General features: G+C 41.3%; 1 protein-coding gene across 5 annotated transcripts in view; it reads right to left on the reverse strand.

Annotated features, from left to right (window-relative positions):
* The window catches only part of LOC310892987 (uncharacterized protein), a 592327-nt gene that overhangs the window by 85435 nt on the left and 491214 nt on the right, over positions 1-15678 (reverse strand). The window contains exon 6 of one of the 5 annotated variants that reach the window (XR_014578612.1): positions 3039-14905. The exons of the other annotated variants lie outside the window; for them this stretch is intronic. The gene's annotated coding sequence lies outside the window, so the exon portion shown is untranslated. Of the gene's footprint in view, positions 1-3038; positions 14906-15678 lie in introns of those variants that run through there. 5 annotated transcript variants of the gene reach the window in all.

Genomic DNA, 15678 nt, shown 5'->3' on the forward strand with positions numbered 1-15678 from the left:
TGTTCAGGAAGACCCAAGTCAGCTTTCAGGAATTTCTGGGTGTAATCATTGCTATTTGGAAGTCAGTGGGAAGGGAGAAAAAAAAAAAAAAAAGTCAGCCATCTGACGAAAATAGAAAGGAAAACCCAGAGGACTAACAAGTAAAGCCAACTGCTCACTATGTAAATCCCAGCTCTGAAATGTGAAAGTTCACGGTCACTTCACAGTGCCATGCAGAAAATCCCTAGAGTAACAGAGGAAGAAATGTGCGCTCATTATCTCTTTCTTGCTTGTGCACATGCACACACACAGACACAGACGTATGTACAGGTTGGTGCATATACACACACCTGCTTCTTGGGATCAGGACAGGTACAAATGGCAGCAGAGCCCCAGTTCCTCAATGCAGAAGTGCATCTGTGTGTAAGACTGATGTACAACACCCTTCAGAAAAGTGATGGTCAGACGGTGAGATTTTACAAGTAAGGGCCTTAGCAAGGAAAACACTCTGTAACAGTGCAGAACCATTGCTTTTATCAATAATACCAAACGGCCGGAGTGGGCAGAGTGTTTCCATGTCATTCTCACAGCTGAGCAACCATCGTTGCAATTTTACAGAACAGGACATGCTTCACAGATGTTGCCACAGAGGCAGTCACTGGTATACCTGGACATAAGAGGCAAGTCTCATTCACCAGGCAATGACCTGTTACACATATACCAGGTTTTTCTTCATAAGTCCATGTAAAAGCAAACACGGTGCAGAGTCACCACCACCACCCCACTGTTCTCAGCAATTACAAAAAAGGGACACACATTTACATTCAGTTACGCTGTTTCCTCCAGTGATGCTGGGACATCGGGTAAGAGACTGGTGTGCTGAACACCTCTCCAAAACGCTTGAGAGACCCCAGAAAAGCTGCAGTGCCAAGTGTATATTAAAAACACATAATTACATAGTAATTATTCATATTACATAACGTAAATCACTTCTACATCAGGTAAAGAAAGCTGTTCTTGTTATTAAGCGCAGAAATTTGATTCATTTTTCTTTACAACACAATGCTGTCCTGAACAAGCAAATTCAGTTTGGCTTTCTACAGGATACAATTATAGGCTTCAAGCAAAAGGTCTGGTGAAGAACTTACCAGTATCTCTCTCTAAATTATACACTGGAATTTGCATTTTGCTACCTATTTGATTGGGCTGGGGAAAGTGAGCCGACTGCATAGAGTGGGACTTGAAGAAAACATTTCAATAAAAAAATGCAATTCAAGAAAAAAGTTCCATATAGTTCAGAGAGCAGGTATGTGCAGAGTCCATCAGTGGCAGGCAAAAAAATAAGGGAGCATTAGGGAACTGGAAGTGAATGAGGAAATGATCTATTTTATTTGTGGGTTCCAGTTAATACTATATGATATGCTTTGCTGATGGAAGTGCATATGTCTGCTTCCTAATGACTATATTTGATTCTGCAGCTGATAGAAAAGAAATAGATGCAGCCACTAAGAGGCTGGACATCACACTGTCTCCTACAATTTCATTATTAATATATCTATTTAGAAAAGTCTGCTCATTCAGCATAATCCTTCATTTATTGATTAGTTCAGTCACTATCCAGGTTTTTCTTTCTTTTTTTTTTGTTTCTTTTAGTCATGCTCACCCTTCTCTGCCCCAGTCTGACCTGACTGTGTTTGGAAAACAAACACCGCTAAATCTTTTTTGCATTTGTACTGTGAAGCTTAACAAGCATCTTCATTAAAAATCTAAGACATCATTAAGGTATTCTTTCTCATATTGTCAGTTGTGATGGGAGACAGAGAATGTATACTGTATTATTTAGTTCTTCATTTGATTTCCCTACAGCAAAGCAGCAGAGGATAGGGAAGCAAGTAAAGCAATAAACAGGAGATTTTTTTTTTCTTTCATAGCTGAATGGTCTTCATGCATCTCTTCGTGTATCTAGTGATGTGTGTTCCCTCCAGCCTCCTAATACTTGCTAGTCTACAAATGATACCCACATCATCCAAACGTTCTATTTTATTCTCTAACTATAAATTATCATTTCATCAGATGTGACCCTCGGTTAGATATGTCTCAACCTTTACACTGCACATCTCCAGCCTTTATCAATGCTACTCTAAAGGGCAGGCATATTCGATTTAATAGTCTCTTTACTTTTCCCTTCTTTTTTATCTGTCTTCTGTGACTTAAACAATCAATCTTCTCTCTTTTCTCCCATTTTTACTTGAGAACTTCTATTTTTACTCTTGCTCCTGCCTGCATCTTCTTCGTCTCTAACAACCTGTCAGCAAATTGCATTTTCTGTGTTGACACTGCTCTTTCCCTTCTGATGGCAGACTGGAGGCATCAGTGTAACTTATTTCTGCCTTGGAGTCAGAGGAAGGGGGGTGTCACCTCCCAGGAAGTGAACTGGAAGCAGATAAACTTCTCATCTGCTGGCACTTCAGGATATCTCCCCAAATTCTATCTACCTCGTCCTCAAAACTATCCCCACGTTTGGGTGCTCATCAGCCAGCTAGGGTGATGGTGCAGTACTTCCCTGGCACAGCAGTAACACCTCTCTGTCTGGTGCCTGCCTGTACACACACAAATTTGATTTATTTTACAAATGCCCTTGGGAGCAGGGAACTGTCACAGCTGATTGTGAGAAGTGGGATGCCGAAGCCGTTCCTCAGTTTAAAGCCCATCATGATACAAGAAGTAGAGGTCAGCTGAGATCCTGCAGCTTGCTAGAAACGTGACTAAGCTCACTTTTAATCCCACCTCCTCCTTGGCAGCACGCACAAAATGACACACAGAGAAATCCCCCAAGGCTCTGAAATGCTGAGTGGCTCTTCCTGCGCTGGTCACCTTCACTCTGCATCACTCTGGTAAAAGCTCTCCATCACTCTGCACCTCGGAGTGATGAAGAGCTTTTTCCTTCATAAGCGTGTGCTGAAGACAATGCTCAGAGAAGGAATTTAGAAATCTGATTTCTCTTCCTTCCTCCTTTTTTGTTTGCATTTTCTCCCCATAACAAAAGGGTCATTTCTGCAGTCGGTAGGAATTTTACTGTACAGCTCATCAGTTACGCTGCTTATAAACACAAAATGCCAGCACAGCCCCGCCGTGTTTCTTCCTTGCTGTATGACACTTACTCGTCTGCTCCCTCCCCACCAGTCCTCTGTCTTTTCACCCTCCTGTCTCTCCAGGCCAGCAAGTCAGTCACTGCCAGTGCAGTGCCAAAGCACTTCTCGAGGTGTGGCTTCCCTCTGCACCAGCTTTGCCCAGCCACCCTCTGCAGCAGAGGTGTTAGGAGGGGGTCACACCACCCAGCACGTGTTGCTGGAGGCAGGGATGGGGAGCACATCAACCCAGAGCACTCACCAGGCTGCACTTCTCCCTCTGGGGAGAAAAAGACATGTCAGGCTTCCTGTGACTTAAAGCTATGGAGTATTTTAATATCCACAGGGACTCACTGACAACCCAGGGCAAGGGCTGGTGTTGTTAATAAAGCTGCCTCCTAGTCCTAGGGATTGGTCTATAGGGCAAAAGGAAGGGGATGCATTACCCCTGCACCAATAAGGCTGCCCCACGCTTTCCACTCTGAGGAGTCATCAGACATCAAAGCAAATCAGGTCTTCAGCAGCACTAATAATATCTTGTGTGGTGCTTCAGAGGAGCCTGTTTCAGCAGAAATTCATGCATAGCTCTCTAATATCCTACACCATTTACCTATCCTGATTGTAGAAGTGGATGCAACTTGACAAGATTGTGGAAATCCCATTCCTTCACCAGTCTCTGCTCTGTTGAGTCATGTCACAGACCATGCGGTGGGCCTGGGAACAGAAAGACGCCTGGGATGCAGGGCTGTGAAGATGGAAAACAAGACCTTGCTTGGTTGCTGTGCAGCAGCACAGCCTGTCTCTGGCTGCTCACTTCTGGCAGGAAGCAGCAGGGAGAAACCTCTCCCCATAGGTGCACAAGTGCTGCTGAAGGAGAGGATGAGCAGATGAGGTGCCTGGAGCTCTCACAATCCAGCCCTTTCTACCTCTTCCTCTTCTTCTCTCCCCCAGCTAAAGCTACACCTGGTTTATACCAAATTAGGAATGCACAGAAGTCAAAATGCAAAAGCACCAGCAGGTTTTACTCAGAGGATATGCCTGGTTCTTTAGGAACCTCTAGTTTTGTGTCAAACCCTTCTCTCTCACTGTCCATCTTCCTAGACTAGATTTTATGAAGTTTCAATTTCTCTCCAAACTGTATTTGTTTCTCTGTAAGCCTGTCTCACTGAGGCCCTCTGAGTTGCTCAGCAAGCACTTCTTTTAAATAACTGATCATGACCACTCTGAGCTGATGTGGGATCTTCTATGAAATCGATGTACTGGAAATCTGGAAAGAGTCAACAGTGACTGTGTGTGGTTCCCTCTGACTCCCTCCTGTGTTATACCATTCAACATAGAAAATGTAATGTGTGCACCAAGGAGAGGGGATGTCAGATAACACAGAAATGGTTACACAGCAGGTAAAATAAGAAAATGCTCTCTTGCTGATGGGGATATAAACAACATGGAGACATGATTATTTCTGGAGGAGACGTGAAGATAACTGAGCAATCCTCTGATTATATCTTGGGAAACTTCCCTGAAGTCCTATTTCACACATCTCTTAGAAGTTCAGACCTTTAGCAAGTCAAACTTAAAGATGTTAAATAACTTTTAAACTAGAAAGAAGCCACCACCAAAAATACATTTACACATGTTCTCCCTAAGGCAAGACATTACTGATGGCAGATTTCACATGCAAAGGATTAAGCCCCACTTTTCTGTCCCACTCTTGTTCAGTTCAGACTCCTCCAGCTCTCAAGGGATGCACCAAGCTGCTGTTCCTCGAGACTATCTGAACTCAAAGAGCTCTGCTGTCTCACCACAGGTTTTGGGAAAGTATCCCACTCTCACCAGCTTCAGAAGCTTCTACTTGTGTTTTTCAGCATGAGAAGTGGATTTTTTGTGTCTAGGTCTAACAAACCTGTATTTTTCTGTAAATGAAATGCATCTACCACTTGGTAAGGCTATGACTCTGCAAATAAATTCATGTAGCTAAATCCGTCTGGATTCCCATACCATACATAAAACGATGGCCTAAAAACTGAATGCAAAAGTTGCCAAGATCAGAGAAAGCACATTTATCTTCTTATTTGGACCTCCTTGTATACATCAGTAGAAGATTAGCTTTTACATTGTACATCATGTTTCAGTTCTTTAAAAAAAAGGAGAGCTGTTTAAATATTTTCTTAACTGTTAAAGGGAATTTCTTTTTATTATGCAGATAATTAAGTATTGAAGATGTAGTGATCTATTTGATACAAAGAGAATAAAAGATTTGAAGAATTTTAAATAAAAAATATAACCCCAACCCTATCTGAACTGACTACTGTACTCTTTGAAATTTAAGGCTGATAATTTATCCCTATTCCTACAAAGCCTTCTAGTTAATGGCGGTGCATATTTATAGCATTTAAATTAGTTACTTGTATTCTCCCATATTGTTCTATGAATATAATAGAAATTTATGAAGGAAGCGGGATTAAAAATTATTAAAATAAGACATAGAGTTGCAGTTTATTCCCTAGTCCATATCAAGAGCTAAGGCATGCAACATTTTGTCAGATTATAGTGCCCTGTGTTTGCTCCTATTTCAATAACAATAAAAAAGTGGTTTGATGAAAAACAAGAAATTTCTTATAGCTTCATTCTAAATTTCAGTGTAGCCTAATCACTTTTCCTTGTATGTAATATAAAAGGGATTTGGACTGTACAGAAACTTAGTGTGAGAAAAAATACCAGCTTGGTATCTGGAGAGCCATCAGCTCAACAAATCACTTAAATGTGCCTATTCTTAGCACTGGCTGAAGCCCTGTGGGGCTTAAGCACGTGCTTAATGTTTTGCTACATTAAAACTTGGACTAAATAGTAACAATTGTGTTTTAATTTTGTTCGTTGCTGCTACTGTTGACGAATGCACTTGCCACTGCCTTTAATAACAGTGCGTGTTGTGCTGTGGTATTAAGAGTAACTCCACAGGCAGAAATACCACTGAAGTGCATTTGTAAGTGCTTCTTTAATAGGGAGAAAGAAATACCCTCCTTCTTTCTAGCTTCTTCAATGACATTGCTTGTTTGCCTTGTGAACTGCAATTTTGCCATTTTTTTTTTTCCTGCACCTCCCTACTTACCCCTGCAGCAAACACACCCCAAACAACAGGGGTCCTGCTCACGGGGATGCGGCACAACGGGGCCACCAAAGGAAGGGAGGGAACGTGACACTGAGGCCAAACGGTGGAGAGCAGTGGGGAAGAGAGGAATGGTCTGGGAAACAGTTCTGTAAAGCAGTCGCAGAACAAGTAACACAGGCTTAACTTCACAAGCCACAAAGCTCAGGAGGGTTTGGCAGGTAAAATGCATAAAACCGGTCTTGAAGGCTGGTTAGCCTATGTAACAACATTGAAGCTTTTCAGAGGGATTTTATTTCCCAAACTCTTTCTCTCTCATCCATACACTCACCGCTACACCCCAGGTTTCTGCAAGCTGGACATTTTTAGTTAGCGATGGTTTCAGGCCTTTGTGCCTGCGTTTCACAAGCTGCCAGGCCAAGCTTGTGTCCTCTCCACGCTCCCCCTCCTCCTCCTCCCCGCTCCCCATTTAGGCTGGGGCTGCATCCGCTTCCGAAGGAAGGAGGCGTATTTCAGATCTCCAGGAAACAGGAGACTATCACCGCTATGGCTCTCTCCAAAATTCAGATAATTGATTAATGAACTTTTCCCCTCTGCTCATTTGCAGCAGCAGGAGGAGATGGATGTAATTATGACACTAGTAACTGAGGGTTCAGTATTCTGTGGTTCCAGCAGCCAAAATGCACATGATAAGAGGTTGTAAGAATTTGTCAAAACTTGGGAACAAAAGGGTATTGGCAACAAGACCCCACAAGCTGTGCTGCTTGACATCTTCCTGTTTCTCCACAATGCCTGACAGGACAGCAGCCACAGCAATGGGCGCCCCAAATCATTACAGCTGACCATAAGCTCAGGTTCACAGACGTCAGCCTTACACCATTTACCTGATCAAGCTCCCTGCAGCACAAGCTTCCTCTATTTGTTACCTAAGTTGTAGCAATGGCTAGGAACAGACAAAATACTTTCAAGCACACTGTTTGCAACCTCAAGTTCACAGCAAGCTGATTTGCATAAAAACAAGTTCAGTTATCTCCAGGGGATGGGACTTTAGAGGACAATCTGGCTATAACAGGATCCGCATTTCTGCCTATTCACCCCAAGTGCCTCTTATCAAATCTTCTTCCCTCTGCTCTTTACAAAGAAAACAATGCCATCCCCACAAGCCACGTTCCCTGAAGAATCTGCAATGTATAGATTTCACATCTTTAAGGGGTTGCAAACAAGTAGCTGTCTCCTCTGACAGCCACAGAAATCCACTGACAATCTCTGTGACAGGAATTGGGGTTTAAGCCAGTGCCTCAGCAAGAAGGGGTACCTAAGCCTGAGGGGGCTTATCCAGTGGCACAGCCCTCTGATATTCAGGAAACAAATCCACAGCCCTTGTTTCCAGGGGGTGCTGCAACTTCAGCTTGCTTGCTCTGAAACGTCTGGCACTAAGGGGATTAAATCAAGCCTTAGCTCATGGGTGCACTACAATTCATTCTGTAATCAATCACCTGAAAACATTCCAAGCAAAAGGCAAGGTGGAATTTGTAACTAAGGCCGGAAGAAAAGGAAACAAAATCAATATTCGAATATAACCAAGTATGGGCAAGAGTTTCCAATGTAGGATTACCAACAGGATAAACACAAACACTTAGAAAACAATTACATTGAAAGCCAAATCGTCCTGGGCAGATGTATGTCCAGAGGACTGCTGTACAGTAAGGCAAAAGACAAACATAAGCAACAAGAAATGAACAGGAGAGAATGGGAACCATTTTGTTTTGCTTTAAAACTACCTTTGCAGAAATTAAAAATGTCTATAAAACCACATAAAATGTATACAAAACCATTACATATTACTTCCAAGTATTTTAATGGCTTTAAAAAAAAATCCTCCTTGCAGCTTTAGAAATCTGGGGCTATCCAAAGGAAGCAGTTGCCAAACCTGTTGCTTCATACAAAGAAACATGTTGTTCGGTTGAATACTTTCTTTCCTATCAGGTGAATTAATCTTTGCAACTTTATGTGATGAGAACAGCTGAAAATGTGTGATTTCCTCTTTTTTTTTTTTTATGTGTTATTTTCCTCATTTCAATTAATTATCTAGAAGCACAATCAGCTTAGCAGGGTGCCTTCAAAAATTCCTTCACTGCAGTGCTTTACCACTGAGCAGAGAGTTTAACTAGATGGTTTTATTAGGGAGCCAATTAACACTCACATCCCCCCAAAAAGCAACTAATCCATCTTTTTATTTAGCCCTTCTAACCAAACTCCACTTTGTGAGTCTGCAGTCACCCCTCTGATACTCATTGTAGATCCCTGACAAGAAAAGGCTTTTGAAGACAAGTAATCCTGGTTTTAAAGAAATATTATTTGCCCATTCATGGGAAAGCAGCCATCCCTTGATCTGCTCCTTACCAATAGGTGCTGAACAAATTAGAGAAGATGAACTAGAGTGCAGCTTCAAACAAGTGACTGTGAGCAATGACACTTGAAGCGAGAATGGGGCTGGGTTTGGTGCTTATTACAGGAGATACAGACTGAGCTTCCCTAGTCAAAAAAATAACTGCAATGATGAAGGAAAGGAAGGTGCTTAAAATGCAAATATTGCCTTTTGTTCAAAAAAAAAAAAAAAACCACTAAAATCTCTGTTTAAAATCAGCAAATTTCATGGGGTGTGATTTTTAGTAATATTTCACCATTTGCTGCCATGAGATGATGCTGGATTTCTTTTCTATTTCTTTATATCCACATTTTCTCTGCAAAACTATTTTGGGTGGAAAATTTTTGATACAGGTCTTGTGTCTTGCATCTCTATAATTCCACTATGACCTAATATGTCTGTACAGGGATTGAACTAAGAGGGTATTAGGTAGCAGAGAATTAAGTTTCCAAGGAGCAGAAATAAGAAAAAAAAAATCAATTTAGTGGAAACTGAAATAGAGAAATAGAAAAGTAAGGCATGATGTAGAGGCATAGATTTCCTAAGAAGGCATAATGAAGGGGCTGTACTACCAATATTAGCTTGGCCGGACATACCGAATGTCCTTGTGGTCCAACCTTCCCAACAATTCACACAAGGACTGCCTCTGCTCCCCTCTCCTGTCCTCTACTTTTCTGTAGGAGAAGGCATAATATCACCTATGTTCAAAGCCAGAGGATGTTCCTATGCTAATATTTGAATCCCATGTACAATGATCTTCAGCTTTCTCCCTGGGAGGACTTCTGTGCAGCACTGATGTTTTCCCAGGCACCCATGAGGCTACAAAACCTAAAGGTCTGAGAGGAACCAACTGGAACAGGAAGGAAGCAAGAAGTAAAAGAAGTGTATGGAAGCACAGAGGTGCATGAAAGAGGGGAGCAAAATAAGATGGGTTTTTATGACATAGCATATGGTTAAGCAAATACATCAATATATTAAAAGGAAGGATGGACTCAGTAATAGCTCTGAAAGACAAGATTTCTGTTTTGAGAGACAGAGCTCAGGAATGTCTTGCACAGATGCAAAGCTAGGCTGAAAGGTCTGAAATACCCTTTCCAAACTCTCTGACATGGTAAATGGTCTCCAGCTCTAAAATGGTGCACTCCAATTTTGGACTCCCAAAGACATAAGTGAAGAGAAAGGGGGATTTCAGAATGTAAATACAGATTTCATACGATCAGCTCAGCTTTCGAACAAAATTTACATGAAATCAGGCTTTGACTTCAAAGAATAACTCCTTTATTAGCAACCATAACCTACCCAACTGGTTAGCTGATGTTCTATGAGGCCAGTTACCCAGGACCATTTGTAAATAGAAAGATGGGCACCACCAGAAGACACATTGTTCCACTCCAATGGAAATGGACCTGCAGGAAGGAATTTGTCCTGTGTTACCTAACCCCCAAAGCCCAGATGGTCAAGTTAAGACACTTTTTGACATGTAATTTCAGTTGGCCAACCTTTTCTTGGGATTTAATCTTATTTTTCTGTAGGTTTAAATTTTAGTTTCACAATGAATGAAAAGCAGCTAAGTTAAGCCTATTTTGTTTATGCTGGAAAATATTTGTAGATTGAATCAGACACAAAGCAGATAGCAGTATTGATACTTGGATGAAGAGATGAGGAGCAATGCTCTTAGCCCCAGCTCTCAGTACAGAACTGGTGCAGAGCAGAGAAAAATAAACAAACAAACCTAGTTATTTACCGGAAAGTCACAAAGATGAAGGAACAGAGGAGAGGGAAGACTAGGGCATGGTGGTTTTGGGCACTGACCCTTCCTTGCTCTTTCTGCAAGCAGGGAAGTGGGAGACAGACAAATCCCTCTGCCTTGCAGCAATTCCCCTTTTCAGCATATTTCAGCACCTTGAGAAACCAGCCTTTGACAGCCCCCATTCCTTTCCTCTCCCCTTCTTCTTCCTCATGATTTTCTTTCTGACAATGCCATGAGAGTTACTGCTATGCCTTTGCCTAGCTTTGGTTAGCTGTATTTAAATTTCACGTTATTTACCGATGACCTTCACTTCGGAAGACATCTGCTTTTTGTAGCCCAGCTGTGTAAAGACTGACAGCAACCTTCATCAGCAGATAATTTCCAAATGAGGAAAATATTCGCGTGGGACTGTTAGAACCACTGAATTGATTTGTGCCTGCACCACAGGTCAGATTTCAACCCATTTTTCTTGAAGACAAACTAGACTGATTTATCCTCAGGGGCCTTGCCCTCCACTCTTTACAAGCCTCAAAACCCAGAAATAAATGATGTATGTTCATTTAGTACACCCATATCATGTGAGGGCAATTGATTCAATTACATTATAGCTACTGGAAACAAAGCAGCCATATGCTGAGCTTTCTGCCCCCAAGTGAAGGATGCTGCACAGCCACAGCTCTGAGCTGGTAGGCAGTTCCCTGCGTGGGTGCTGCCCCCTAAACATGCTGGATGGAGGGCGTTCCCTTAGCGATGGGGGAAATCTGAGCCCGAGGTTGGTTACGATAAGCATCTAAACCTCAAGGTACTTCTCTAAAGCTTTATCTGCACTACCCAGACCTCCTGAGGCTACAAAATGGCAATGAAAATTCCATAAGAAAAGGTTTTGCATGTGCCAGTGCGTGCCTCTTAACGCTGGAAGAGCAAGAAACAGAGGAAAAGCAGTAACCATACTATTTTGCTTCATACATCATACACAGCGTTGGCTCTAAAGACATACAAAATTCGATCATGAGGCAAATTTAGCCTTAAATCAATAAAATTCTGCTGGCTGGAGAAGAGCAACTGCAGTGCTGTGCTCCAGCAGCTGCTCTAAGCCCACCCGTTTTCACGCCCTCTGTGCTTTCCAGCAGTCTGTCCACCCTGCCACACGGAGCTGGAAAATGCGAACAGACAGCTAGAAAATCAGCAGGGTGGGGAAATTCAACATGGTTTCAGACACCTCAAAATAAAAATAAAAATCAACCCCACTTTTCTCTATAAAGGGAACACTTACTTGAAGAAGTTTTGCTTTGATTGCTTTAGGATTTAGTTAAAACCACCATACCAAGCTCCAAGTTTCTACTTCTAAGCAAAACTCCATGTGGTCCAGAAAAAAGACCCACTATTAAAAATAGCCCTGGGAATAGGTACTAGTTGCTCCTAATGAATTAAAAATGTGACAATGGCTTTGGGATTTTTGTAGTTTGCCTGCAAATCAGTTCTGACTGTGAAATGCCTGCTAGTTTTACCTCAACTACACAGAGCAGTTCACCTCAGAACAGGCAATATTTACTTGTACTTCCCAACACTGAAGACAGGAAATACCTTAGATGCTGCAAATACTGAGGTTATAAAACAGCAGATGTTTGCCTGTTGAAGGCACCTGACAAGCTTTTACAATCCTCAGCTGCATGCGGGCAGAGTCACATCAACACTTGGGTTTTCCCTGTCCTCTCCTTTTCACCCATTTTACAAGGTGCTTCATGGAAAACAGAACATTTCCGTTCCATTTCAAGGCTACTGTCCTAAAAGCACTTGTAGAAAGGTGATTCAGGTTGCACCCAGTTCTTTAATGATCTGTTTTTTTACTGTTGGAAGGGCAAATCTTTCAGTTTATGCTTTGTTCTGTTAGTTTTCTGAAGAGTGGCTCAAAGTATTAAGACTGTTCCTCAAATATTTAAAAAAGAAAATCAGATGGTCTCTTTTTACAGATTGATATAAATCCAAGTGTATGAGATACTCCAGGACACAGTGTCATGGTAGCCTTTTAATGTTGTTTTTCTCCATAATAGCTTAAAAATCTGTTGGAGGATTCTTCCTGCCTGGCAATTCAATGTGAACTTATCAGGTTGGGTATTTCCATGCTCATTCTTGCACAGGCCTTTGAGAAGTGAAATTACACTTTGCAGTCTGGCTGCAACCATAGCTCAACACAGCAAGATGGGGTGCAGAGGAGAAGGGGGAAGCCTGAGGTGAGGAATAGGGCCACCGGTGTGGCTTCTGCAACTGGTGGCCCAGGTGGTGCCCCAGGGATGAAGCTACTCAACACGGTGGAAAGGAGCTCATCATCAACCTGACTGTCCTCGGGGAAGCCATGGTGTGAGTCACTTCTCAGAAAGGACTCAGGTAGCAGGCAAAATAACAACATCGTTTAGGTGTGCTAATGACCCCGTCCCTGCCAGCTCTGTCCTGAATACGTTTAGCTAGCTACCTTTCGGAAATGGTGCAATAGTGCTCGAGCACCAGGAACCTTATTAAATATCCACAGTCCAGCTGAGCATGTTTTAGCTGAGTTTTTATTGCAAACCACTGTATGTCCTTGTCATTAAACAGGCTGCTAATTCATTATTTTGGACATTAACAGAATGCAGAAAGTATCTTAAAATAACATCTTAATTTATATTTTTAACATCTTGGCACCTCTAATCTTTATTTTATAAGCTCCATTAATGCTTAATGTCTGCTGCTGCATGGCAGCACAGCTACACTGACAGCTATTGCTTCAAGTCTTTCATCTTTGATCCTTCCAATTGGTCAAACAATTAATTTAGTACAATTTCTTTGAGTCAGAGATATTCTTACTCTTATTGTTCCTTCTGTGATAGGGGAAGTTTTCTTTATAATGTTCCATCTGAAGCATAAACCAACATACTTCTTTTAATACATATGTGAAACAGTTTTCTCCACATGGCAAAATTTTAGAGGACAATCTGTCCTCTCCCAGGATACCAGTATTTCATATGTGTAAATGCAGGTGCGGCAAAACAATTATTTTTAACATTACCAAATTATTACTCAGCTGATAATACATTTGAAGTTTGGATGAAAACCAACCAAACAATCAGAAAAAAAAAATCCCCACAACCCTCCAAAGAAATAAAAATAAACTGTTTAGAGTGAAAAGGAAGAATAATCTATTCTGACCCTTCATCAGTTACCTTACTCTACTGCTCAAAACAATGTTACTCATGATTTATACACACATCATATTTTTCTGTGCTGAAGGAGTTTTGAAAAATGGACATCCCCTGTAAGGTCTCAAATACAGTCACCATACAGCAGGCTTGCAATCTTCTCACAGCTTAATGGAAACGCATGGGACATTGTAAATAACTGCACATGTATAGGAATTTTTAAGCTTTAAAATCCATTAAAGAGTTTCTAAACCCAGTTTTAATTGTAAACCAGACTGTAAACATTTTTAATGAGTCGAGCTGAGCCTAATTACTATATCTGAATCTGAACTTTCTTTTTCTTCCACAAGCCTCTTGTTCTGTAACACAACTTGATCTGCCAGCATCAAGTATTTTCTGTCTTATATGTGGCCTTCATTAGGATTCACTCCCAGGTCTCCAGAAAGGTAAAAAGGAAGGAACTTGAGGAAATGCCATGTGTTACATTACTGAAGCTAGAAACACGTATACCTTAACAACTATCCTCTGCACTCAGGCAGTGTGGATTCCCACTGGTGAACTTTCATTAAACACTAGACTCCTTACGTCTGCAAGGCAGCAAGACAGTTTCCTTAGCAGCCAAGGAATTTTCTACCAAAATAAACCAATGATCCATATATTGTATTATCCTCCCTTTATACCAGTTAATGTTAAACGGTTCAGAGGAAAGTATAAACAATGATCTCAATTTAGCAAAATAACATGTGCTTTGCCTTAAACATGCTTAAGACCCCCTTGGCTTCAGCCTTCATTATAAGAAAATCACAACTTCAGTAGCAGTTAAAACTTCTGTTTAACACAGCAATTCTTGGTTACACTTCAGCCTATTTTTACCCTGCATGCAAAATGTTTCAAAAGGACTGAACCCTATGCCTAAAGCTAAGTAGGAATTTAAGTGCTTCCCTGGTTAGGCATAAATAAGACCACATAATTAAGTGCATTGGTCAATCAGGTTGTGTTGATACTGCCAAATAAAAGGCCAAGAACTCATCTTGGGCCCCAAGACCAGAGAGTGCCCTTTCTGTGACAGGTTTGCTTTGGAAACAAATAGTTGGAATAGTTCAAAGCAGAGCCAAGGACAGCTTGTTCACAATGCAGTGGGGACAACGGGGAGAGGGGGGGCTCTCCCTGCCCACAAGCAGAGTATAGATGCAGCATTGTAGATAGAGCCTCAGGATCCCATATCACTGCTGTCTTATCTATTTTCTATTCAGGTAACTCCATAGATTTCACTTCAGTTATTTCTTCCTGCACCACTGCACATCCCTTGAAGGCACCAGTGATTTTCTTATTTATGCAATCCTAAATCACAGGGAGAGATTTTTTAGGGGTGGGGGGCAAAACACTAACGTTGATTGCATATCTTGGGAATGTAAGGCTTCTTTACTGCTGATGTGTCCATATCTGTTAATCCACCTCTTCCATCAGCATCTAGGACTACTGAGTTCTACTTGACATATATTATGGAAATGCCAGTCATATAATTCGATTTGTTCTGAGATGATGAAAACAGACTTATGCAAAACTTTCCTTGGGAACAAGAGCAAATCAGAACACTTTTAACTGGACCTTCATAAAAGTATGATATGCTACTTCCAGTTATCTCACTGATTTGATCAATCCAATTCACCTCAAGGGGCAATCACTACCCAAAAGGTCACAGACTTCGTATACCATTTTGAAGCTCCAGAAATATTTCCTCCACTAATGATTTTTCTTTTGGCACAGCCGGAATGCTGCTGTAAAAAGCCTGGCTATAAATTGCTGGATATTAAAGCAAACATCAGCATTCTTTAAGCCAGGCTCCAACTGTTTGAGCTTGGCAGGTTTGTCTCTAAAATTTTTTTATTTACTTTAACATTTCTGGCTGCTGCAACCAGTAGATGAAACAACAGCTAGAAAAACAGAAGCAGTGGTGAAAAGTAGCACTTTTTGTATCTCTAAGTACCATGTTTATTTTCTCCACATACATTTCTAGTTTATAGATTGAAGAATCATGAGTTGATTTGTTTCCATCAGGTGGTATGAGTATTTCAAATAATGCAGCTTCATCAACATCCTTTTACTTGATATTT

Source organism: Anser anser, assembly GCF_964211835.1.
Source record: "Anser anser genome assembly, chromosome: 1".
NCBI lineage: Eukaryota > Metazoa > Chordata > Aves > Anseriformes > Anatidae > Anser > Anser anser.